The sequence below is a fragment of the Lacerta agilis genome, chromosome 11 (assembly GCF_009819535.1).
Source record: "Lacerta agilis isolate rLacAgi1 chromosome 11, rLacAgi1.pri, whole genome shotgun sequence".
NCBI classification, from domain to species: Eukaryota; Metazoa; Chordata; class Lepidosauria; order Squamata; family Lacertidae; genus Lacerta; species Lacerta agilis.
This window is the reverse complement of record NC_046322.1, coordinates 9,977,154-10,004,354: the sequence shown is the minus strand read 5'-3', so window position 1 is coordinate 10,004,354 and position 27,201 is coordinate 9,977,154. Positions and strand designations below refer to the sequence as shown.

Here is a 27,201-nt window from a genome sequence, read left to right as displayed (position 1 = left end):
CCCCTAAACATTTTATTTTATTTTTTTAGGGGGAGAGGAAGCACTGGGTTTACTCCTTAGCCTTTTCTTGAAGAAACCCTACAAGGCAGTGGAATTAGAGGACCAGAGTTTTCTTTCTCCTGGATGAGCTACCTTCCCGGATTGACAAGCCCCACCTGCCCCTCACTTCCCTCTACAAAAACAGATAAAAGGTCTCTGCCTTACCCTAGTCAGGCCATTGGTCCATCAAGCTCAGGATTTCCTTTGAGCTGGCTCCAGCCACACAGGTGCCTCCTAGGCCATGGGGTCTACTTGTGAGTAAGCAGGGCTTGATATTCCTTCACTGCCTGCAGCTGCGGCTTCAGAAACCAGGAAATAGAAGGCCTCCCTCTTGAGCAATGTGATTCCTAGGCCTCAGGGCCCTTGGGCCTAGCTCCCGAGTACAAGCCTCCGGCCTGCCTTGAGTGTTGTGCCCTTTGCCTGTGCCATGGACCTTGGACTGCTGACTTACTCCACTCCTGGGTCGTGTTTGGGCCTAGGCTGATTCTCTGGGCTTGAAGTTGGCTGGTTTGGGCATCCGTTGCTGAGCAGTTTTGGGAAGGCTTCCGTCTTCGCCTCACTGGGGCCCCTGACATGACAGCACCCTCAAGTGCCCGTGAAAAGAAGCTGGGTGATCCAAAGGAGGAAAGTCCCAAGTTCTCAACAGGATTGCAAGCAGAAGACCCTGGGTTCAATCCCCAGCATCTCCAGGTAAGGTTCTGCCTCAAATCCTGGAGAGCTGCTGCCGGTCAGTGTAGACAATATGGGACTAGTAGATGATCCTAACGGTCCAATGGTAGCTTGCTGTGCTTCTGTGTTCCTGCAGGGCCTTTAAAAAGTGTGCCGTTGCTAGTAAATAAAAATGAAGTAAATGCCAACTGGCTTTTTTCAGTAGCCTAGGGTTGCCGTATTCCGAACAGCAAAAATGCGAACAGAAAAGCTGGTGAGCTTTTTTGGCAAAATTACACACACACACAAATTTATTGTTTTTGAGCTGTCTTTAAAGAAAGTCAGCAAAAACAATGCTGCCGACCTGGGTTGCCATGTGTCCGGATTTTCCTGGACATTTTGCTGATTTCCGCCAGGACACTGCGGTATTCCAGATATGTCCGGGAAATTCCAGACGTATGGCCACCCTACAGTAGCCTGATCAGAAATTATGGATTCTGCTAGGTCTGCTCGGCCCCAATGCTGGATTCTTTGACAGAATGTGGTTTTCCTTGTCAAAGCACCAAAAAAAAAGCAGCAGCTGGCTGGCTGCCCACCCTGATCTAGAACTCCTTACAACAATCATTTTTTTGTCTTTTTTTCCCCTTGTTGCCTCTTTACACGGAGAGTTCCCACTTCCTTAACTTATGCTGATAGTAGTGCCAATAAAACCAGGTCTGGTATTTTAATAGCTGTATTCAATCAAAGCACATTTCTACATGGACATTAAAAAAAGGCATAACCCTTCAGAGAGCCACACTTTAAGGCTGAAGGGTAGGCACTGGTTCATTTTTATTTTGCTTTGCTTGTGATTTCTTAGCTGAATTGACTTGTAGGTCAACTTCTGCAAAGCTTGTCTTCAGGGTCAGCTCCATGTTTGAGGGGCATCTGGGCGAAGTGCTCTCTGGTGATCTCGCACAAGACTTTCCTTGTGTTGTTGGTGGTGGCAGCAACACACCAAGGGCAACTACCGGTTTTAGTTTTTCATAATGCCCCATTGCGCCTGATGTAGTGTCACTCCAGGGCATCGTGGGAAATTAAAACTGAAGTTCACAGACCCAGCTGCCCAATGGGGAGTACCAAGAATCGGCATATTGGTGAGTATGTAGTTATGCTGAATCTCATACCCCACAAGTGTCCCAGGAAAAAAGGGGACACCCTGTTTTTGTCCACAAGAGCATGGAAACCAGTTTGGGTGCTGTGATATCGCGTGATTTCGCACCGAGATACAGTCATACCTCGGGTTGCGAACGCTTCGGGTTGTGTACTTTCGGTTTGCGTACTCCACAAACCTGGAAGTAAAGATCGCCGCACATGTGCAGAAGCAGTCTGCGCGGTCTGCGCATGCGTAGAAGCATTCTGCGCAGTTCGCACATGCGCAAAAGCGTTCTGCGCAGTTCACGCATGTGCAAAATGGACGCTCGGGTTGCGTACTTTTCAGGGTGCGAACGGCACCCCGGAACGAATCAGGTACGTAACCCGAGGTACCACTGTATTGGCCTGGGGGGGAAGCGCTTTTGGGGGGGCCCAAACATGCATTTTTGGGAGCCGTTAGAGCACAGCCCCAATAACAGCACATTATTCAGACTCCATGATATTGCATGGGTCACGTGATTGGGAGCACAGACGGAAAGATGCACGTTCCCAGTTTCGGTACTCAATATGTTAGAGGGTATGGGATCTGCTTGTGTTGTTTGGCTCAAGCAAGAGCCAAAAGTTATGTTTATCCTAGCTGATAACCCAGTTCAGACAATAACTTACCTTGAGTTAGATATACATAAGACCTAGGCCTGCTCAAACCACACCTTCTCTTTATTTTCATGGCGTGCCACAATCAAAGACTTCCTGGGTGAATTCACTATAGTTTTCCATACCACATTATTGCTGTCTACTGTATAGTGGCGTTCTTGCTCTGTAGCACAACTAAAGCGGGACATTTGTGGCCAAGAAAAGTTTGTAGATTATCATAAGCAAGTTAAGGGACGCACACTGATTGGAAATGAAGTGGTACATCCACCCAGAAACCTTTGCAGTACTGAAAGCACGATCACATAAAACTGCCCTGAAACCATCATAAATACACAATAAAAAGGACATCATGGGGGTCCTTCACATGCCTGTTCATCCCCTTGCATGTGCATATGCTGGACTTCAGCCACTGTCTTGTAAATGCTTTAAATGCCTCCCTTGATTATTCATTGGGACAGGATTTACAATGCTCCAGCTGTGGGGAAGACTTCTTATATTACTGTATTCATATGGTTAAAATACCAGCATCCCAAGAATACCTTTAAGGACAGAAGTGGACTTTTAGCTTATCTAAAGTCTTTCCTGCTGACACACGCAAAAATAATAACATTAATAATTCTTAACCTCTACACTCACCTTCTCCCTCTTTAGCTGGTTTTGTTAAAGAGTTTTTTTGGAGCGGCTTTGAGTTTAGCCATAAATATAATTTACAAATCCTGGCTTCGGGTAAGATGATCCGAGGCACCATTCCAGTGTCACAAAGATTTTGTTGCCCATCTACAAAGAAACAAACATTTCTTGGAAGGCGACAAGCGGGAGCTCTGTTTGTGTCCGTTCCCCGAGGGCAACCCAGTAATCAGTAAGGCGTTATTTTTAGGAAAATGAGATCCAGTGTAGATATCAGTTCCCCTTAAAGCTACTTTTGGGCCTGCACTATTTATCTATTTTGGTGCCACTTCTGATGGCAGCACTTGCAGAGCCCCTCTCAGCTTCCATCAGAAGGACTGGCCCAAATGCCTGCAGAAGAATGATGAGCAACAGTTCGTTTCCAGGCCCAATTCAACGTGCTCATGTTAGTGTTTAAACCACATAATGACTTGGGCTCCAAATATCTGAAAGACTGGCTTCTTCCCTACAGAAGAAACTTTCTTTTTACCAGTCTCCTCATTTGGGGAAAGTTTGCTCTTTTGAAGTCAGATGTGGCCATGTTGGGTTTTCTTGGCGATTGGTCGTTTGTTTACATGTATGTTTAGTTTAATAGCACCATGGTCATTGCTCTCATGGTTGGCTTGACAACACCTACATCTTGCAGCAGGTTCTGAGCACCACTCAAGATTAGGTCCAGGGTTTCTGCCATGGCTAATTGCTCTTGGGCACAGTAAAATGGAATATCTAGAAATTGTACCTCTTTGTCATGACTAGAACACATAATGTAGCCAGTCTATGTGCAGGAAGTCTTGTCCCCCGAGTTGCTCAGGAATTCCAAGAAACCAACAAATCAGTGCAGTTTTGAAATCAGTGGCTAATGTCAGTTTTGATCAGGTTCATTCCACCGTCCTGATTCAAAATGGTGTCTTGCTGTATCCAAACACAGACAGAAAATGGCTCCTTGATCTCGGGAACCATCACAAAGAATTTGGTTTTGATATCTTAATAGGTGTCCAAATGAAATAATAAACACACAACTTTCCAAAATATATAATGCAAGTAGATGTTACTTGGCTGGCAAAAACTGTAAAATTTTCTTCCATCTGGTAACATGGAAGCTTACCTTTCAGCAGAATCTGCAGAAACACCTATCTTGGAAAGCGTTGCAGCTTCAATAAAAGGCTCAATTTCTTTACATGACCCTGATGCCTATATTCTGAAATTCCACTTGGCAGTATTTTCATTGTGAAGACTCATCTTTCCTTTCTGAAGCACCAACTTCCTTGTGAACTCAGTTTGGATGTGTTCACAGATACAATGGAAGTTCCATCATCAGGCCATCCTGAAGTAACTTATAAGAGGCAGGGGGTTCTTTTCAGTGCCAGGAAATGTCACATTATTGTTGCCTCTGAATTGGTGCTCTCACAAGCTGTTAAATCCTTGGCCCCAAATTAAAAAGAGAGACAGAGAAGTATAGAATTATTTATTTCCTTCCCGGGCCAGGGGGGAAGACTGGAGGGGAGAAAATATATCAAAGGAAACGGAACACAGTTACACAACCCTTTCTCACCTGCTATCAAGCCTCATCTCTGTTAGCAAAAATATAAGGTTACCTATTTTGTGTCTTTCATTGTGTGGGACCAACAAAAGTACAAACACTGTGATCTGCTATGGTGGATATCAAATGTTCCAGCCGGACATTGTAATTTTGTGATCACTGAAAGAAGAAAGTTGGAGCAGAGTGTTCACTAAATGCTACACAACTGTGGGAGACAATACATTATACTGAGGGGACTCGACACCGCAGGACCCCTGCAGACTTCCTTTTGTTGTTGTGTGTTTATGATGATTTGTGCTCATGTTGGTATTGGGGTGGTTATATGAGATTCTGCTTTCATTACTGTTCGAGACTGCAGAAGTTTTGATTTGAACATATTTCCAATCAGTGTATTACCCTGAAGTAATGCTGAAATCCTGTAACTTCTTAGGTCTCTATGTGCATCAGTTCCAGTTACCAGAATTTCCCCCCTGCTTCTGCTGCACTGTATTTTGAGAGTGTCCCAGCAGACAGCAATTATATGGTGACACAACGGAAACATCACACAACTAATAATGCAGAATGTTGGGTGGGTGGTCTGGTGTAAGTCCATCACTTTTGGCATCAGAAGCTGTCTGCGGACAAACGCCGGCTCCCTTGGCCCATAGAGCAAGATGAGTGCCGCAACCCCAGAGTCAGACACAACTGGACCTAATGGTCAGGGGTCCCTTTACCTTTACGTGTTGCAGAATGCACCTGCAAAAGAAAAAAGAAAAAAAGAGAGAGCAGTTTGGAGAGAGCCAGAATCTCATCAACCACTACATAAGCAATTTGCAAGCTTTCTACATTCAGGAAGAAACTTTCCCATTAACCAGCCCTCTGACAAACCACTGTATATTTGTTGAAATGCCTTTTCCCCATATATCCATCCCAGATGGGGGATCTCTTCTTGTTCCATCAGCTCTGTTCATCATTATACCATCTGTGTGGCATTGCGAAGCTGATTTTTTTGCTCTTGTGGCTATTAAAGCAAAGCAACTCGACAGACTGGCTGTTGAAAATGACCTGAGATGTGGTAAGCACGGATCATCCATGCTCACATTAATAATAATGGAAGGCAAGGAAACTAGCGCTAATACGCCCAGGAACCTCACCAAAATGCTGGAGAGGATGCACCTCCACAGGCACATACCTCAACATGTGGTGGGAATGCCCCCAAATCCAACTATTCTAGACAACAGTCATACAAGAAATATGCAAAAGAACTAAGCAAAGTGTTAGAAGTCACCCCAGAACTGGCCCTACTAAACATCTTCCAAGATAATAATGCCCACTCACATCATAAAGACAGCCCTGTTTAGGGAAGTTTTTAATCTGTGATATTTTAATGTATTTTAATATTTGTTGGAAGCCGCCCAGAGTGGCTGGGGAGACCCAGCCAGATGGGCGGGGTACAAATAATTTATTATTATTATTATTATTATTATTATTAAGAGCTCATAACCCACCTACTGTCAGCAGCCAGAAACATCATAGCCAGACACTGGAGAGACCTGTCGGGAGTAAGCATAGACCAATGGTATCAAATCGTCTGGGGAAAAGCCTTACAGTGGTACCTCGCAAGACGAATGCCTCGCTAGACGAAAAACTCGCTAGACGAAAGGCATTCGTTAACGAAAGGGTAACTCACAAGACAAATTTCCCTATGGCCGCGACTCGCAAAACGAAAATGTTTTGCGTTTCCCCCCCCATCAAACCGCGCTTCCCCCAACCGTGCTTCGCAAGACGAATTTTCCGCTGTACGACAGCACTCGCGGAACGAATTAATTTCATCTTGTGAGGCACCACTGTATTAGGAAAAACTAACCAATAAACTGAAACTAACAAGGGGACAAATAAAAGAAGACACCTTCACCCTGATATGGCTCCCCTTTATCACATACACAGCCCAACAAGACAACGACAAGAATCCCCCGACAGCATACGAATCAATATGGCTAACCTGATACAGAAAGACCCACCCACCCCACTCATACATGAAAACAAAGTTCACCACAGCCAATCACCAACAAACAACCACGCCCTAGGCCAACCCCAACCTCTCTCACCACCAAAGGAACCCAAGCGAATAGTAAAGAGAACCCGCACAAGCGACGCTGACACAAAACCCCACACATACATTAAGTAAAATAGAAACACCGCCATCCGACCCCACCCCCACTCACCACGGCCCCCTCCACCTCTTTCCCCTTTTTCTTCCTAATGTCTCAACAAATGAAACTGATCTGTAGAAAATGTGACTTGAACATTGCACGTACTTTTGTAAACCAAGAAATCTTTAATAAAAAAATTGCAACAAAATAAATAATTGAAGGCTCCTTTTTGAAATTTCATGTGGGTGTTGCTGTTTTTTGAAAATTTGCGTATATATTTTGGAATATAAATACTTTGATTTACGTTTGTTATTAAGCCCCAAATTATTAGTTGAAGTTAAAAGTATGGGAAGAGTATGGGATTTTTCTATTAGCTGAAAGGGGGCATGGGTTAAAAAAGGCTGAGAAACACTGCCCCAGCAGAACGAGTGCACTGGATACTGCCCGATATCTTTTTCCCATGTACACATAAAAGCATTTTGCGTGTGTACGTAAAAAGTTAACGGTGAACGGTTCCAAAATGTAAATGGAAACCTGACATAAAGGCTGCAGGTCTGTGCAGCTTGTGACTCCTGTTTCTCAAGCTAGTGGTGAATCCATGCAGCTGATGGATTCTCTAGTGAACTTCTATGCTTGACCCCAATGGATTCCATTTGGCTTCATGGCTCACAAATGGTGCAGGCTTTCTCCAAAAAAAATCTATTTTGACGGATGTCCTGCATCCCCAACCCCATTTGCTACCTTGGTTTTCAAAGGGCTTAAAGAGACAAGTATGTTTTTTCAGGGTTTGGTGGCGTTCTGTTAGGGCTAAGTGTGGGACCTCTGTACCACGGACCCAAAAGGGGCTTTGAAGGCCCTGCCCATTAGCTGGTTGATCACCTGATTGCATGGGAAGTTTGTGCATCCGTAAGCTGCGTTGGTCTGATGCTCGGGTGCAGGATAGGTGCAAACCAGTTCAGGATGCAATCCTACATGCGCTTACATGTGAGCGGGCCGTGTTGCCCTGAATGAAGCTTACTTCTGAGTAGATGTCGCTGGGATGTCACTGTCAATTGTCCCCTTCGGAAGTGATCAAGGCTTACTGAATATGATGTGGAAAGTGATGTGGTGCCAAGCGCAGGGGCTCGAGGCAAATGATGACATATTCAAAGCTGCTTTGGGACGGAGCTTCCGTTATCCGCACTCTGTTCCAAGAACATGCCGCTGTTACAGCAGCAGACTGGAAGGAGAGGCCCATGTTGCAAATGCCGGGTCTTAGCAGCAGCCCGAAACGGCTGAGGGTGATGACGGGAATGGGATATAGAGGTTGGCGCAGGCAGATTGGGGCCCTGATACGTCTCTATAGCAAAAAGGACCACTCTTCCTCCTGCTCCTCAGCCCTGTGCCTTTTAAATTTAAAACGGGCTTTGCCCTGCCAAAATGCAATCCGATTTATTTACACCCGGGACAGAATCTGTGGCCTCTTGACTTCCTAAGAGCACGGCTAGCGACCAGGGTATATCAGGAAAGGCCTGGGATTCTGTTCCCTCTTCAGAAGCTAAAAGAAAAGCCCCAGAGGTTCCCCTCCTTCCTATTTGCAAGTCCTTTGCACTCCCTCCACCGATGACTGATATATAAATGCAACGATATCAAATGGGCTCGTCCCATTTCACAAGTACTCCCTGGCTGGCTTACATCTTGGCCCGAGATCGAATCTCACAAGATACTCTGCAGTGATTTACGGGTGACTTTCAATTTGTCACTGGCTCTTGCAGGAATTAAGGCTGTGTTTTGCATGCTGAAGCCTTGCTTATTTTTGTATTCTTTCTTAATCTGTTTGAATAATACTACCAGGGTTCTGTTTCATCTGGAGCGGTTCCCATTCAAATAGTTATTGCTTCACTTTCTTCGCCCCTTCATGTTGCCACAGACGTGGCAGAACCGTGTTGCGCACATGTTCCCTGCGTCGTGTTGCAGACCAAGCCATGACACAAGATTTAGGTAACGCAGATTTATGGCTACAGTTTTGTAGATTCCTTTGGTGAAGGGACGCAGTCGTAATCGCTGCAAACGCTTGTTCTTTCTTTCTGCCGGCGCCATTGTTGTCTTTTTCTCCTTGCAACATTATTTTTAATTTCGTTTCTATAACTCTTTATATTTTTTAAGAACAAAAATATCAAAGAAGTTTACAACCTACATTAAAGCATTAAATAAAACATCCCAAAAGAAAACTCTCCCCCCGCAACCTCACAATACCTGTGATAGCAACATCCCATACCAGATGTGACTTACGGATAGAACTCTGTGAACTGAAAACAGAGATGTCATGTGTACCTTTGTTATCCATGAAAATCATTCAATAAAAATAATTTTAAAAATACAAAATATATATTCAAAGCAACACAATTAAGAGGAAACTAAAACATAATCTTTTGTGCAGAACGCATCTGCTGCCGCTGCCAGTGATTCTTAGTGAACAGCCATGCTCAGGAACACACAGCCATCATCTTCCAGAAAATCAGGTGAGTTGAGTGTGATGCTACTTCTGGCTATTCAAATTTTACCCCAGGAGTGCTTTGGTCCTTCTTGTTGTAAGAAGTAGTAGTTGTGGGGCGGTTGGAAGAGCAGGCTTCCTTTGGGCCCTGATATTCAAAGAGAACGTGGCAGACGCCAGGAGGGCTGTTCTCAGAAGTGTGCCCACTCTTAACACCTGGTTTTCAATAGCAAATATGACGTTGTTGACTGTGATGGTCTTCCAGGACTTCAAGAGTCTGCGGACAACAGCTTCACAGTTGTCAAAGGGACATTCCCACATGCCAAAGAAGAACACAGGCTGCCAACACAGATTTTATTCTATAAATAATGGACGCTAGAGTGTTTGGGGTTTTCCCCCCTACGTACGGTAGTCCACTCACAGTTTAGATCTGTCACACACAAAAATTGCCCCTGAAAAGCTGCTTCTTGAGAAACCTGTATCATTCAGAAAATAAAAGCTCATTGCAGGTTGATTCTGTGTTATCCCACAGTTTGAGAGCAGGTGTATGTGGTGTCAGCCATCAGAAGGGTGATTATTCAGACCAGTCCAACTGACACTGTACCAAGACCTGTAACAGGCACTTCCTTCTTCATTTCTCAAGTCGGGAGGAAAATCCATGGATAACTTAATAAAGGGGAAGGTTTTCAAATATGTTGTGAAGTTACCACATCTACCCTTATGGGTGGCATGATCTAGCGTGTTGAGGATGAGCAAGGATCATTCCAGATTGAGAGGAACGACATTTTTTATGTTACAAATGGGTTTACACAGCCTTGGATTAGCCTCTTTTGCTCTTCTGCAAGAAAACAGGTGGCCTGTCAAGAAGCTAAGCCAAGAGAGGTCAGTGGCTAGAAGAAGTAGGGGACCTTGAACAAACCATAGCTTGCAGGATTATTTGGCTCTTAAAGTCTTACAACAGTGCTTTAAATATAATGCAGATGTTTGCTGGCTTTTTCAGTGGGTTTCAATTATGCACAATTTCGCCAACACGCACAGTGACTCGGAACGTAACCCCCGGACAAACCAGGGGGTGGGGAGCTGCCTGTACTTTTGTGAAACATTTTTCCACAAGACGTGTGTGCACAGGGACCCCTAGGCGATTTGTTAAGTGAACCCCCGGACGTTACGGAAGATTATGAGGCATTTCCTAGGATACTCAGTAAATTCACTTGGGAACAAGAGAAGCCTTTTGGGTCTGGCCATAACTCTGTGATGGCTCATGTGTTCTGTCTGCCGATGACTGCATGTTAACTCCCTGCCATCTCTCGGGTAGCAGCTACAGCAGATAATACTGATCTACCGGTAAATGGTCCAATGCTCAGCCAGTTAAGCTGCTATGATGTCATAGTTCCAAACTAACTTTTGTGTTATGGTGAGAGATTCTCCAAACAACTCCAGTATGGCTGTGCTACAAGTTAATACATTCCAGTAAGTCTTAACCTTAGGAGGTTTTTATTTTGTTTTATTAATCATACACTTGAACCACCCTCTCCAGTGGATTGAACCCATTGGTGTGGAACATGTGGCCCTTGAGATGATGTTGGGACTCCCAACTCCCATCAGCCTCAGCCCGCATGGCCAGTGGTCAGGGATGATGGGTGTTGTAGTCAAACAATAGTTTAGCCAACCCTGATTGAGCCGAACTTCACAACAGAATGTTTAAACCTGTCTGGCACACAGTGTTAGATTATCCAAACGATAGGGTTGCATCCCACACAGGCAACCTTGGAGTGTTATAAAATGGGATTTGCAATTAGATTATTATTTTTAAAAGAATATATATATATGAATCTCCTAGAAAGACATTCAGGTAATGCAAAGTTTGCGTATTTGCCCCGTCCAAATCCCATCAAGTTTATTTCTTTAAAAAAAACAAAAACAAACGCCCAACAAAATGAAAGTCAGGCTAGTTATAGCTTCTGCTAATAGCTGTCATGGTGACTGGTCCTGTATGCATACTTCCAACAGGTGTAAACAATACTTGTGGTGGTAACCCACTGTGTCAGAAATGGGGCCTGGGCGTTCAACTAAGGGTGTATATTTAAGATCACTTAATTGAACTTCTGCATATTGTCCCTCTGCAGTCTGGAATGACCCCCAAAGTGTTAGGATACTTAAAATACCACTGTGTCCTTCTGAGAATTTGCCTCTTAAGCCAGTCCCATTAGAATTTATTGGATTTTTGTATTTTTATCTGGAAATGATAGGAGGAGACATTGATATATGTCTTTCTGCCATCCGTTTCCCACAAGGACTAAAAAGAAAAAAAAGAAAAAAAAAGGCAGCGTACCTTATTTTATGATCAAGGGGTCATTCATCTAGAGCTGCTTTAAAGCCACAGTAGACTTTTTGCCAATCGCTAATAGAAACTAAATAAACACAGCCAAAACAGTGTCATCTATCTGTGGGTGAGTAATTATGAAGGATTCCTCTTTAAATAGATGTTTAAGTAAATATAGAAATATCGTTTTACAAATGCTGGCTCAAGACGAGAGGCTTGCTGGACTGCACAGCAAGGGCACTTGTGTGTGTGTGTGTGTGTGTGTGTGTGTCTGAGTGTGAATAAGAGGCCCAATTTACATGTTATCGACATGGTGCAACGAACAAACAAACTCCCATTTCCCTGTGGTCAGGCTCCATGCCACATTTGTTATGGGCCTCCAGGCAAGATGCCTTCAGTTGGCTGTCTCTGTTTCTGACCCAGTAGGGCCTCCTACAAAGTGAGAGTACATCCAATGCACAGCTGAGGGTCAGCAATCTTTTTGGGCCAGTGGGCGCATTTGAGAATTTGGAGAAAGCCCGGTGGGTGCCGGTCACTAAACGGTTGCCATGTCTGTCTCGCCAGCGTGGTGCATGCTCTAGTTATCTCCCGCTTGGACTACTGCAATGCGCTCTACGTGGGGCTACCTTTGAAGGTGACCTGGAAACTACAATTAATCCAGAATGCGGCAGCCAGACTGGTGACTGGCAGTGGCCACCAAGACCACATAACACAGATCTTGAAAGACCTACATTGGCTCCCAGTACGTTTCCGAGCACAATTCAAAGTGTTGGTGCTGACCTTTAAAGCCCTAAACAGCCTTGGCCCAGTATACCTGAAGGAGCGTCTCCACTCCCATCGTTTTGCCAGACACTGAGGTCCAGCTCCAAGGGCCTTCTGGCGCTTCCCTCACTGCAAGAAGCCAAGTTACAGGGAACCAGGCAGAGGGCCTTCTCTGTAGTGGCGCCCGCCCTGTGGAAAGCCCTTGTCAAAGAGACAAACAACTACCTGACGTTTAGAAGACATCTGAAGGCAGCCCTGTTTGGGGAAGTTTTTAATGACTGATGTTTTAATGTATTTTTAATCTCTGTTGGAAGCTGCCCAGAGTGGCTGGGGAAACCCAGCCAGATGGGCGAGGTACAAATAATAAATTGTTGTTATTGTTGTTATGGCATAATACAAAATGGCTGGAGTGGGGTCACGGCATATTGCAAGATGGCTGCCCCACCGGAAAGAGCAGAAAACGAGGCAGAACCACAAAATAGCGCAGGAGTGTCCTCCCATGAACCGTCTCCACCGATGTGGGCGGGAAAGGCACCTATATCAGCCACCATTCCACTTGGTCACAGAGAGTAGTTCTTCAGAACAGAAGAGGCACATGTGAGCACCTTTAAAGGAGCACGTTCAGTGTTGAAAGAACTGATCAAGAAGAGCAAGCCGTCTTTTGTGCATTGCAGAATAACGTCCCCAGAAACAAGCCATTTGGACCGTGGTCTCCCTTTGCACGTGGCTTGGCTAGATCGGAGGCTATGCTGTGTATGACCTTCCCAGAGCCCATCTCCACTCAGTGTGGTGTAGTGGTTAAGAGTGGTAGACTCGTAATCTGGGGAACCGGGTTCGCGTCTCCGCTCCTCCACATGCAGCTGCTGGGTGACCTTGGGCTAGTCACACTTCTCTGAAGTCTCTCAGCCCCACTCACCTCACAGAGTGTTTGTTGTGGGGGAGGAAGGGAAAGGAGAATGTGAGCCGCTTTGAGACTCCTTCGGGTAGTGAAAAGCGGGATATCAAATCCAAACTCCTCCTCCTCTTCTTCTTCTTCTTCTTCTTCTTCTTCTTCTTCTTCTTCATAAAGTGAGATCCTCTCGCTGTTGCATATGAGACACAGCCAGCTCAGAAAATCAGATTCAGCCGATCTTGGTAATCTTACTTGGTAGGCCTTAGCCTTGTGGGCTGCTAGGAACAGCAATGGCTAGTTGTTGTGGGTCACATATTTCTTTTTCCTTTTTTATTATTTTGTTTATGCATTTTTACAACTTACGTATACGTCATACAGCATTCATCATTATCTCTTATCCTTGGACTTCCCAGTCCATCTCTCCATGGCATTCTAGGTAGTCTTTTGTCGGCTTTATAATCCATTCCACCCATTTTCGTCTCAAATCTTCTTTTATTTAATCTGCTGCTCATATGCTCATTCCTACTTGTAGGTTAAATTGACTATTATACCTTCAAATATACTCTTCAAAGCACTACCATTCGTCTCTTATCTGTGACTCATTCTTATTTCTTAGTTTCACGGTCTAATTACTAATTCTGTGTATTCTATCAATTTATTCTGCCAAACTTCTTTCATGGGCACATCTTTTTCTTTCCTTATTTTTTGCATATACTACTCTAGCTGTGGTGGTCGCATTTCAAAAAAGAGATTGGTCTTTCAGAATACCATCACTTGTTATCCTTAACAGAAATGCCTCGGGTCTTTTGGGAAATGTGATCTTAAGGATCTTTTCTAATTCTGTATGAATCATCACCTCCCAGTATTCTCTAGTATATTTACATGACCACCACATACGGATTAGGGTTTCCTCTACCTTGTGGCACTTCCAGCATAGATTTGACCCTTTTCTGTACATTTTCACCTGTTTGCTGGGTGTCAAGTACCACCAATACATTGTCTTTTGTAATTTTCCCTTAATAAGGTAGCCCATTTACGGTAATCATTGCCACCTTTACCATTTCGCCTTTAGTCTCCCACTCCCAACAGCAGTTTAATCCCCCCCCCATTCCAACCTCACACCTTCATAGGACCATGGCCTGGCAGATGTTGCCAAATACCCCGCACCAGACACACACACACATGTGCACGCGCACAAACACATTGATTGATGCTTTTATGAGATTGCTGCACTTAAGAGGCCAGTTGCACAGAAGCTGGTTTTCAGGAGCCAGGGCTCTGCCTAGATACCCTGCAAATTGAGTCTTAATCAGCTTGATTAATTAGCACATAGCAGATGTGCTTTTTATCTCCCCACCAACTCCTCAGTCCTGTTTTATAAATGCACCATTGGTGACTGATACACTGCATGCCTTTTATTGTCATGATTTCAGAACCTCCATTCATTAAGAAGAAATTCATTAGGGGTTTTCACATTGTCTGAGAGTCTTTATTTCTCAGGTGGGGGTGGAAGGGGAGGTGAACATTTTTGTGACATGACAAGCTTGTGCAATGTGAAGAAATGCCGTAATGTTCTTCCTTGCGCTTACATCCCGTCTGCTATGGCTGTTAATGATCCAATAACTCATTTTTGCAAGCGTAAGGGTGTTAACCAAGTAGCCTTTTCTGGCTTGAGGCCAGCACAGGTAAATTTGTTCTCCCTGCGAGTTTGTAAATTCACCGAAACCCAGAAATGTCAATTTACATATTTATTTCAAGTATTTATATCCTGCCTTTTCCAGCAGTGAACAAAAAATATTTTTTTAAAAAAAATGCGAGTAAAACAAAGAGCACAAATGGACAGTGTTAGAAATTAAACTTAAAGCAAACACATTTAAAGTAGCAGGTGTCATCATTAAAACAGATCACCCCCAAAATGACGGTTAGCGAAAATGTCTTAGTTCTCTGCTGGAATGCGTGCATGATAGGCCAGAGGCGAGTCCCTTAGGAGAACATTTGACATTCTTGACACCCGAACAAAAAAGGCCCTGTTGTGTTGCTCGTACCCCAAGTAGGTATCAACAGTAGATCTCAACAGGAAGAGATCCTTGATATACTCTGGGCCCAGGCTGCTTATGGCTGTGAAGGTCAAAACCAGGACTTTGAATTCAGTTTGAAAACAAGTTAGTAGACGGCGTAAACGGTACACAATTGTTATGAGTTGTGGCCTCTGGATTGTGCTAATTTGACGCAGACTGCAGTGGTTGTGTGCCAATACACCATGCACCTTGCTTGCAACCCAAGTGCATTTGCTCTCACAATATTTCCAATCTAATGTGACGTATACATTAGCAGTTAAAAATGCAACAAGGTCATTTCCCCCTGCTGTATTTCAAGTCCTATGTTACTGGGCACGTCAGAGAGGGGTGAGGATCTCTTCAATCGATGCACATTACCTGACTTCGTTCCTTGTGCTTGCATTCCCCAACTCTTCTTCCGGGGATCTGTCATCTGAGCATGTGCAACTGATCTTTGACACGTACGCACCTCAACTTAACGGCGGCTTACATTTTTGAACCGGATGGGAGCTGATTTGAGGGGAAATGCCTCAAACAGCACTATTTCTCAAGGAAATACAGGATACATGTGAATTGGGATTAACATTGTGTGTACTTGATTTCAAACACCAGCAGCACGAGCTCGCTGGAGCCACGATAAATGGTAATGTGTACACAACCTGAGTGGTGTCTTAGGCAATGTGCACTCAGTTCTTAGCCAGGCACCTGGTGGAGCAAACACATGTTTTCAAAACTGCACAGATCACTCACTTTGACCAAAAGCTGGTTGTGTGAATTGGCCTTTAGATATTGTTGTGGCATTCATTCATTCATTCATTCATTCTTACGGACAGAGGCTTTATTCTGAAATGGATGCATAACATGCAGAGCTGAACAGAGGATGACTTTTCTAGGACTGAACAGAAGTGAAAGGGGGCAGGTGCACCTGCTGAATTGTTGCCACTCTGTGCAGCTGTTGAAAGGTACCAATTCATTCTCAAAGAGTAGCTGCTGCAAAAACAAACAAACAAGGAAGAGGCTTTTGGCATCCCACAGACAAGTTTACTGTGAAATGTTGGCATCTGCCTATCTCAAGAGACAGTGGAATGCGCCTCCAGTGATGAAGTCAAACCACTGCGTTAGCACCGAAGTGACCTCCCAGGCAGGGTGCACCAGCCTTTCTGGTGTGGTCCAGTGGGAAGCAATGCAATATGTTTGGCACCAACTTGGCTGCAGGAGTTGCCAGAAGGAGGCATACAAGGCGCCATCCAACTGTCTTAGGGACTCCACTATGTAGGGTTTACTCCTTTGCCTTTCCTTCTCCCGAAGATATCCCGCAAGGCAGCAGAGGTTTCAGATCAGAGTTTTCCTTTTCCTAGATGGTTGACGAGCCCCATCTGCCCCTCACTTCCCTCCACAACACATGCAGAAACCGCCTTCTTGACTGTTGGACCCACTATTGGGTTTGAGCCCTACTCACTGAGGATTTGAGCCCCATAAACTTTCAACGGCTCATTCTATAACACAAGCCCCATTGAAAGTACCAGGTCCCTGATCCAAGACCATGCCCCAAACAAGATGCTAGCACTGCCAGTGGCTTTGAGATCAACAAGGCAACACTATATGATGTGTACTTAGAAACATGTCCCATTGAGTTCAGTGTTGCTTTTACTCCTAAGCAAGTACTGCAGCCTAAGGGACTTGATTCTGAGCGGATTCCGCAGTTGTTAATTCAGATCCTCATCTATGCTGCATGCGCTACAGAGTAGGGTGCACCTATTTACTATTTATGCTGCTGCCCATCCGCAAATAATCCGTAGGAGGCTTACACTGCAAAAAGCATAACATGTTACCATGTTCAAAATACGCTTTGCAATAATTAAAAACAGAGAGCAATGATAATTCAGCATAAAATTTTGTAGAGTGATCTCCTTCTGCTTTAATATAAGTTTCTAGTCCTCACTTGCACAGGGAACAATATTTGAGTGGTGTATTTACTCAAGCTCAGAAAATGAAAGGGCCCTTTGGCCCCTCTCCATTTTCTTGGGAGTCCTAATTCCAGTAGTCCCTGTTCTATGCACACCTGGTCAGAAAAAAAGCCTCCTTAACAATGCAACCCTATCTATTCAGAAGTTGTTAGTTTCATTGAATTCAATGGGGCTTCCAGGGAAGGGGGGGTTAGGATTGTGGTCACCGTTCTTCCAAAAATGTCCCAAATTCTACATCAATTGGAAATAACTACACAGTTAAAGGAGTACATGAAAAGCCTTTTATGATTTGTTCCAGTATCTGGATCAGGTGGTTACATATCTTTCCTTTAGGCAGATGCTTTCCTTTGCCCTGCCCTGCCCTGCCTAATCTCCGCGCATCATACAAATTCTTAATATTTACATGGAACCATTAAGTATGCAAAGCACCTCTCAAATACAAGACTCCCCTTGCGACATCCACGTAAACGTAGGTAGGTCAATATGATGATCAATTTTTTTTCAGGGTTGCTGCTGATCTCATTTTACTAATCTGGAACTGAAACCGAGATGCCGATACGAGACATGTCTGGCGCAAGGAAGCTGAGCCACAGCTGCTGCCCCTGCTTCAGAGGTTGCACACCGAGTCACAAGTCTGCATTTTAAAAGAACCCGGGACATTTCTTCATTCGTGAAGTCATCTGCAATGCAATCGTTCATTCCCTCCTCTGGTTGCCACGTCTGATTTATTAACTTATGCATCCTGCACCATCAGCATATATCGAAATACGAACAATGCAATCAAATGCAAAGCTAGATAAAGCAGTCACAAAACAAATCTCAATCAGTTTTTTATTTCCCCCTGTACAGACGAGGCAGTCACACATGATGGTCATGTAGGCCTGTTTCTCTGAATCTGCACGAGGGTTTTCATACTTCTTCCTACACCAGAGTACTGTCAGTTTCAGAAATCCATAATGTTTGAAGCCGCGTGGAGAGGTAACCTGGGAGATTCCCAAAATAAAAGCTCAACTATATCCCTGGTGGGGGTTTTTTTTACAGGTGTATTCTGCAACTCATCATAGTGCATCTGTGGAGGATCTATTCTGAAGCATCCACACACCATTCTGCTTTGTTAGTTGTTCTGTGATGCCTCCCCAATGCCAGAGGCGTACCTAAGGGATTGGTGAAACCAGCATCCACTAGGAGCGCAGTTGCCCCAGAAATGTGTCACCAGCTATCTGTGTAAAGTTGTGAGATTAGACAAACTGGGAGCTGAGCAGTGCAAGAATTGGCAAGGCAGTATGAAGGTAGACTGCTTGAGACTATGGGGTGTATGATGCAGATACCTGTGGTGACACGGCACCATTATCGCGGCAAGATTAAATGAGAGAAGTTGTTTTTGGCAGGGAGGAAGGAACACACTAATACAGCTCTTTGCCAAGGGCGCAAGGGACCCTAGAGGAAGAAGTGGGTTGGGGGGGGGGCAGCCGATACAGCTCCTTTCCAAAGGCAGAAGGTACCCCAGGTACGCCTTGCCCAACGCTCTTGGCACTGCTGCTGGGGCACGCCAACACTACAGTGATAAAGTGGGACAGCCCTCTCTCCCAATATTTGTGGTGTAAAAAGTTAAATAATTTCAGCAGGAAGTTACAGAACATGCACGGGTTGGAAATGTAGCAGTACGCCCACCCCAAAACTGTTGTGGGCCAAACAGTATTATCCATGTACAGTATAAATCACCCTAAAACCGTCATGGCCACAAATAATAATGAATGCCCTTGCAGTAGAGGAACCATAGGATAAGTAGTTCTTTATTTTAGAAATGACAAATCTGTGGTGGGCACACAAAACCTCTTGAACGATGGGAGTGGAGACCCTCCTTCAGATATACAGGCCTGGATGATCCTTGAGGTCTCTTCCAACTACAGTTCTACGATTCTGTAACCCAAAGGTCTTGTTCCTGGTGAGCCCCCAGTAGTGAATCTGTGAAATTAGGTAGGTTGTTTGGGGGGGGAGGTGACCCCAGGTGGCTCACTTTACACGTACTCACGCTGAATTGCATTTCCTACTTTACCACCCATTCACTCTATTTGGAGAGATCTCCGAGCACTTCCAAATCCCTCTTTTAGTCCTAACCACCCTGAAGGGTTTAGCAGCATCAGCAAACCTGCCCAACTCCGACACTCACCCTTAAATCTAGATAATTTATAAGTGAAACAAAAAGTGCAGATCCGAATACGAATCTTCGCTTATTCCTCCTCTCCGTTTTCTATGTATTCATTTCCTGATCTACAGAAGGACCCCTCCTGTTATTCCATGACAGCTAAATTTACGGGGGGGGGGCGGTATTTCAGAAGCAAGCTGAATACCATCGTTTTCTCCCTCTGCAGTGCAAAGCCAAGTTGAAGTCTGTGCGTGCGAAGCGAGGGAGGCTTGTCCTGCTGCCCTTCTCCCTCCTGTAGCTCGAAGGGCCCAGGAAGGAACCCGGCGCTCTCCCCACCGGCCCGGCCCGGCCCTCTAGCTGCCTCCGCCTCCCGCTGGGCTGGAGGGCCCGCCGCGGCGCCAGGAGGAACCGGCTGCGAACAATCGGGGGCTTGGCGGCGCCTGTCCGCTTCGGCCGCCCCCGGGACTCCAGCAGGGGCAGGAGCCGCGCGCCTCCTTGCTGCTGCGCGCTGCCGTGCGCCCTTGGCCTGGCGTGGCCCCGGCTGTTTGGCTGCCTCGCCCGCCCCCAGGGCTAAGCCATTCCTCGCCCGAGCGGCGGCGGCGACTGCCGGGCTGGCATTGCACAGCCGCCGCCTGAGTCATCATCACAGGGGCCGCCGGCAATGGAGCAACGCGAGGCGGGGAGGGAGCGCAAAGGACAGGGCGAGGTTGGAGAGCCGGGTGCTTCTCCGCGGGGTCACCGCCTCCCTCCCTCCCTCGCTGGCTGCTGCTGTTGCTCTTGCGCCGCCCGGGGACAACCAGCCCTGCCCAGCCCGGCTCGGGGAATCCCTCCCCCTGCCCTGGCTGCTGCTCCTGCGCCCTGGCTCCAGCCGAGCAATTGCGGAGTCGGGTCACCGAGTGCGCGCCGCTCCGGAGTGCCCGCCCAAGGCGGCGAGGCCACGCCGCAGCAGCCAGCCCGGCAGCTCGCGCAACCAGAGCTCCCGCGTGAGCCAAGGCGGCGCCGGTCAAAGGCGAGAGCCGCCGGAGGCCGTGCGCCGCAGCCAAAGGGCTTGTGGGGACGGAGGACGCGCAGCCGGGTGCGCGCTGTGCTAGCAAGGGAAGGAAGGAGCAGGTGGCAGGGATTGCTCGGTCGGGACGGTTCTGTGGGGCTGCGTGGGGCAGGCCGAGGCTGCCCGTATTCGAGGAGGGAGACGACGACGCTGGAAGTGGCAGGAAATATGCCCGAGGGCTGCGAAAGGCAACCGCGGTGCAATGGCTTCTCCACTCTCTGTTCCACGGCTTTAACGCACGAGACAGGCCCTGCCGGTGGTGCGCTTTGTACACCGCTTAGAGTGGTTTTGCTTGACAATTCAGCGCTCTATAAATGTGGAAACAAAATAAAAAATTCTTTCCAGTAGCACCTTAGAGACCAACTGAGTTTGTGGTTAAAGAGATACAAGGCTGGTGCTCCCTTGAACCTTAGGGCCACTTTGGCTAGCCGCCAACCTGTGGTGGAAGCAATTGTTTGGTCATGTTCACCCCCTCTCCTCCCGCCTTTTGCAGTTTTAACCCACACATAAAACTGGTTCCGGTTGCCATTGTGACCGGATGCAGAAATAGCCACACATGGCTGTGCCATTAGTTAGGGAAAACACGCCAACGTTCTCCATAGCCGGGGTCTCCCCCCCCCTTTATTAGAGCCAACTAAAAAGCCATAAAGTTGTGTGCGAGTTTTCGAGTTCCCCAGAGCGGGAATTGTGTGTGCATGTGCGTGATGTGAGGGTGAGTGTCTAACTCTAGGGGCACTGCCGACCCATTTCTGTTTTCGAGTAAGATTCAGTCGTTGGCAAATTCAGGTTGCCGGGTTGATTGCGAGTTTTTGCACAACAAATCCGCTTTGCAATGAGGAAAGGGATAGGATAACACGTGCCTGATGCAACGTAGTCTAGCCTCCCCATAAACAAGTCAGAATGAATGCTCATCAAATAGCTGGCATTGTCTAATCGCCTTGCAAGCAAATCGGGTTGCATTCTCAGTAAGGTAAGATTACATCATATCTGAGTAAGGCAGGCAGGCAAGCAAGGGGATGTGTTTGAAACATGTCAAGAAGGCAGTTTCTGTATGTGCTGTAAAGGGAAGTGAGGGGCAGATGGGGCTTGTCAACCTGGGAAGGAAGCCCATCTAGGAGAAGAAAAACGGATCCTAAACCTCTGCTGTCTTGCGGGATATCTTTGGGGGAAGAAAAGACTAAGGAGTAAACCCTACCCAGAGTGGAATCCCTAAGACCAGGGGTCAGGAATCTTTTTCAGCCGTGAGCCAGTCCACCATCCCTCAAACTATATTTTTTTGGGGGAAATGAACAAATTCCTATGCCCCACAAGTAACATAGAGATGCATTTTAAATAAAAGGACACATTCTACTCATGTAAAAACAGGCTGATTCCCAGACCATCCATGGGCTGGACTGAGGCGGCGATTGGGCCGCATCAGGCCCACGGGCCTTAGCTTGCCTATCCCTGCCTAAGACTGTTGGATGGCGCTTTGTACATCTCCTTCCGGCAACTCTTGCATCCCAGCTGGTGCCAAACGTCTTGCTCTGCTTTCCTTTGGACCACATCAGCGAAGCCGGGGGGGGGGGGGTTCCTTGTTGTCTGGGCATCCAGGACCTCCAGACACTGCCCACGCTTGCACCTCAGGGAACTCACTTTGGTGCTGCTAACACAGTAGTTTGACTTCACGCTCCTGAGGCGTACTCCATTGTCTCTCAAGGTAGGCATATGCCAACAGCAACAGCAAGAACAGGGGAACTTTTGCAGCCCAAGGGCCACATAACCTTCTGAGAGCCATTTTTGCCAGTGGTGAGTGAGATCGAAAGCAAAACAAGGAACATTAATTTTACCTTTGCACAGTAGGCTAATTTCTTACATGCCTTCCCCCCCCCCCCAAGTTTCTGAAAAGTGCATCATAGACAGACACTGAGTACACAATGTAGAAGCAGAATGGAAATAAAAGATAACAGTTCACAGTGTCATCAGTATACATTGGTGGCACTGAACTCTACGTCTCATGCATGCAGGGCATGCAAGAAGAAGAGTTTGGATTTGATACCCCGCTTTATCACTACCCTAAGGAGTCTCAAAGCGGCTCACAATCTCCTTTCCCTTCCTCCCCCACAACAAACACTCTGTGAGGTGAGTGGGGTTGAGAGACTTCAGAGAAGTGTGACTAGCCCAAGGTCACCCAGCAGCTGCATGTGGAGGAGCGGAGACGCGAACCCGGTTCACCAGATTATGAGACTACCACTCTTAACCACTACACCACACTTGCAAGTCAAAAGGACAGATAAATACTAATGCCCACCCAATCGCCCAGTCGGGGAACAGACATACAGTATAAAGGTACGAGCACAAGAAGAAAATTGAGGAACGTGTACATCGGAACAATTCTGTTAGTAAAAATAATTCACCCACCAAGAGTAATCTGTGTATACATAGATGATTCATATATAGATAAAGGGATTGCCAGTCCCTGGCCAACCCCAGGGAGTGTTACATATCAGTGATGGGGGAACAAGAAGTAAGTGGGGAACAACACACACACAAACACTTTTGTGTGCACATGCAGACAGTTACCAGCCAAGGAGAAGGCTATTATTTTAATTTATTACCCTCCCTTTACCCTTAGGTCCAAGGGCAGGTTACAACAATTTAAAATACAACATTAAAAACAGTTTTTAAAATGTAACAATCACCCAAAAACAGGGTGCGTCCTAAAAACACGCATATCTCGGGTGTCAAAGGCCGTTCGCTGAAAACTAGAATGGAAGCTGCCAGATGCAGCTTTGTGAGAAGGGAATCCACAATTTGGTGGCTGCCAGAGAGTATGTCCTCTGTGGGAATACATTTTTAAGGTGCTCCTGCACCTGTTTGTTTATGTTTAAGGTAACCTTCCGCGTTAGGAAGGAAGGGCAAAGGATCCAGCAGAGAGTTTGCCGCATGGATCCCTCCGCGTTTGGGGCAAAGCACGCCAATTTAGCCAATGTAACGGTCAGTTAATTGTTTCCCGCCCAGAAACTAGCTTAGAGACAAGGTTGTGATTGGTTCTTGTAAATGTTGTGACGATGTTTGATTTCTTAATAAATAGCCTCTGCTCTCTGTAGCGTGTGTGGAGAACGCGCGAGACAAGCCAGAGAGAAACCGAAAGCAAAACCAGCCGCACAGAGCAGTTGAGAGCTTCTTCACCATTGACTGCAGTCTCTTAGTTTTTATTTCTTTTATTTCAAAAGCGTTTACTGTATACTTGAGTATAAGCCTAGTTTTTCAGCACATTTTTTGTGCTGATAAAGCTGCCCTCGGCTTATACTCGAGTGAAGCGGGTGGTGGGGGCAGCGAGAAAGAAGCCCTTTCTCTCCACTCGTGCCACCGCTGCCCGCTCACCCCAGTCAACCATTCCTTAAGAAGTGTACAAGAACAGCGGTTCTTTACTCTCCCCAGGCAGCTTGTTCCATTCCTGAACTGCTTGCATAAATGCAAACTTGGCAAAGGAGGAAGAGGAAGGAGCAGCCCAAAGGGCTGCTTTCGGGCTGCTCGTTCCTCCTCCTCCACAGCGGCAAAGGTGAACCGGCTTATACTTGAGTCAATAAGCTTTCCCAGGTTTTTGTAGGAAAATTAGGTGCCTCGGTTTATATTCGGGTCGGCTTATACTCGGGTATATACGGTATTTGGCCTTCTAAGTTTTGGCCGCTACCTAGCTTAGCCTATCTTTCTATCCTGAATCTCCGGAACCTTCAGATACCTGCAGAAAACCTTCGGAAACCTTCAGTAACCTTCAGAACTCACGACAACTACCGGTACCTTCAGATCATAGCCAGCGGACCCTTTCACAACGTAGTGGGAGCAGGAACTCTGGGATTACTGGTCGTCCCATCTGCTGCTAGCTCACCTCTCAAAAGACTTAAGAGGGTGGTGGAACTACTCCCTGCTGAGCTTAATGCCTGACGGTCTGTAGGGAAGGTGGTCTTTCAGATATTGGGCCTGAGTCATTTAGCGCTTTAAAATACTGTTGTGAACTCCTTGGATTGGACCTGGAAATGAAGTGTCAGCCCAAATGAACTCCTCTTTGCTTATCAGTGGATTCAACTGATTCATTCCATTGATTCAACTGGAGAAGGTATTTGCATTTCCATCAGGGTGCCGGGCTCCTAGCATCTCAGTGCAGTCTGGCACATGTACATACTTCATTTTACAGTTTAGCTTTCAGTCCAAGCCGGGAGGCATTGGGCACACTGCGGAGGAAAGTCAATCTCAACTCCTGAAATATATGCAATCAGTCTTTCAGTCACTCCACAAGCCGGATTAGCAACCAAGGAGGTAGATTCACACACACACACTTCACACATTTGTGCAGATAAGCATTGCTTGCAGAGAGTAGATGTATACTCTGATGCATAAATGCACCCCTACAATCTGTATATGCAGAAAGAGGTGGTTATGGAATTGCGAAAGTAGATATATACTAGTAGACCCACAAAATCAGCTCCGCTGGTAAGAGAATAATGGTACCCAGAGTGTTTCAGTATTCCTTACAACCACTCTTGTTAGGTCACCCAGAATTTTGGATGCTTCCAGTCAGAAAACCTGTTTATCGAGCATTCGTCCTGATTTGTTTGCAGTCGAGAGTAGGTGGTATTGGCTATTCAGTGGGGATTTGGGGAGCTTGGGTGACGTTGCCTGAAAGCAAGCACTCTCCCAATGCATTTTCCCCTCCCTTTCCTGATCACAAAAAGTCTGGTCATCAGAATATAAGACTAGCCTGCTGGATCAGGCCAGTGTCCCATCTAGTCCAGCATCCTGTTCTCACAGTGACCAACCAGTTGCCTGTGGGAAACCAGGGAGCAGAACACGAGCACATGAGCAATTCTCCCACCATGGTTTCTAGCAGCCTCCAGTCTTCCTTTGCAAAGCAGGGCTTGCTGCCCAGGACCTCCCAACCAGCTTTAATTCTGCAACCTGAATTTGTTGGTGTGCGACTGAATCCTACCCGGAAGTGGGGGGCAGTCTGGAAGTGGCTTGCTATTCCCATATTGAGGTCATGGGGAGCCGTGATGGCTGCAAGCCATTTGTTTAAGGCTTACCCCCCCCCCAAAAAAGAGGATTTGATCCAGGAAACCTCCTAGCCTACAGCTCAGTCTTTTTGGCCGCAGCGCCATACCAGCTCCGAAGGAGGCACACATGCATAGGTTGTGGGATAAGTGCAAAGCTAGTCATTCTTGGATCACACACCCTTTCATTCACAGCTTAGGACTGCGTTCTTATGAATCACATACTTCAGTCAAGAGGTGTACAGGAAGGCAGACAGCAAGCCAAGAAGTATTCAGTCACGCACACCCACACACCAGCCTGGGAACGAACACATCCCGTAAAGAAACGGATATAAATACTGCTACAGTCAGCCCATGTTTTCAGAAATATACCTCCCGAGTCCTCGGGTTTCTATTCTAAACTGACCAGACACTAATCTGTTTCTATGCTAAGGCTTACAGATGTCCCTTTCCCGTTAAGATGCATTAAGTCCAGTGCTAAATCCTCTGCTTTGCAGAGCAATCCTGTCTCCATTGGGGCTTACTCGGGTGGGAGCTGTAGTTGGAACATCTGGAGGTCACATCTGGGGAAGTGGTGGCTAGGACTGATGAGGGGGTTGTAGTCCAAAATGTCTTGAGAGTGCCATACTGGGTGTTCACCTGTTGGGATACTTTTATCGACGCATTATCTCTTTTGGGAAGGGTAAATTCAGAAGTTAGGGCGCAGGTTCAAAACATCTGAGAAAAATGCTATTCATATATTTTCATTGTTGGGTCTCTTTTCTATCTGTGGCTTGCAATGTAATTAAAACAGCCAACCAAAGACATAAATAGTTTGAAGTCTAAAAACGTCCCTCCTAATGTTGTTGAATCCCATCATCCCTGGCCTTTGGCCACACTGGTTGGGGTTGGTGGGAACTGGAGTCCAACAACCACAGGAGGGTCACAAGATCTCCACCCCTGCAATAAAATCTCAGTAAACAACATGTCAATAGGACACAGATAGGAGGAGGAGGAGGAGAAGAAGAAGAAGAAGAAGAAGAAGAAGAAGAAGAAGAAGAAGAAGAAGAAGAAGAAGAAGAAATTACTTGCCCCAGCCACTCTGGGCAGCTTCCAACATGAAAACACAGCAAAACATCAGACATTAAAAACTTCTCAATACAGAGCTACCTTCAGATGTCTTCTAAAAGTCTGGTAGATGTTTCTTTCCTTGACATCTGATAGGAGGGCGCTCCACAGGGCAGGCACCACTAGCGAGAAGGCCCTCTCCCTGGTTCCATGTAACTTCACATCTCGCAATGAGGGAACCACCAGAAGACCTTAGGAACCAGATCAACGTGTAAACCACCAGGTGTTAAAATCCCGCTGGAACAAAGCAACAACAAAAATAACCCGGTGCAAGCAGAATGGAGCCTGGAACATCTTCCGGGGAAGAGGGAGTGTTCCACAATGTAGGCACCACCTAGTAGTCTATAGAAAGCGTTCTTAGGATAAGGTTTGGGATTGTCATTGGAGAAGGCTTTGCTGTGACTAGCATGAAATATATTGCAAACTGCCTTAAACCAGGTCGAACTCCTGGTTCTTCTAGCATGATATTGTCAACTTGGACAGCTCTTGAGGGCTTCAGGCAAAGAGAGGAGTTTCCCATCACCTATAGGGAAGTGGGCCATAGCTCAGTGTCAGAGCATCTGCCCTGCAAGCAGAAAGCCCC

The 27,201-nt window shown here is 46.2% G+C and overlaps 1 long non-coding RNA gene across 1 annotated transcript; it reads left to right on the top strand.

The window, feature by feature from the left end:
* The first annotated feature begins 563 nt into the window (after window positions 1-563).
* LOC117055318 lies at window positions 564-18,251 on the top strand. Its single transcript, XR_004427594.1, has 3 exons — window positions 564-729; window positions 9,233-9,314; window positions 17,793-18,251. It is a non-coding gene; the product is annotated as an uncharacterized LOC117055318 (long non-coding RNA).
* The last annotated feature ends 8,950 nt before the right edge of the window (window positions 18,252-27,201 follow it).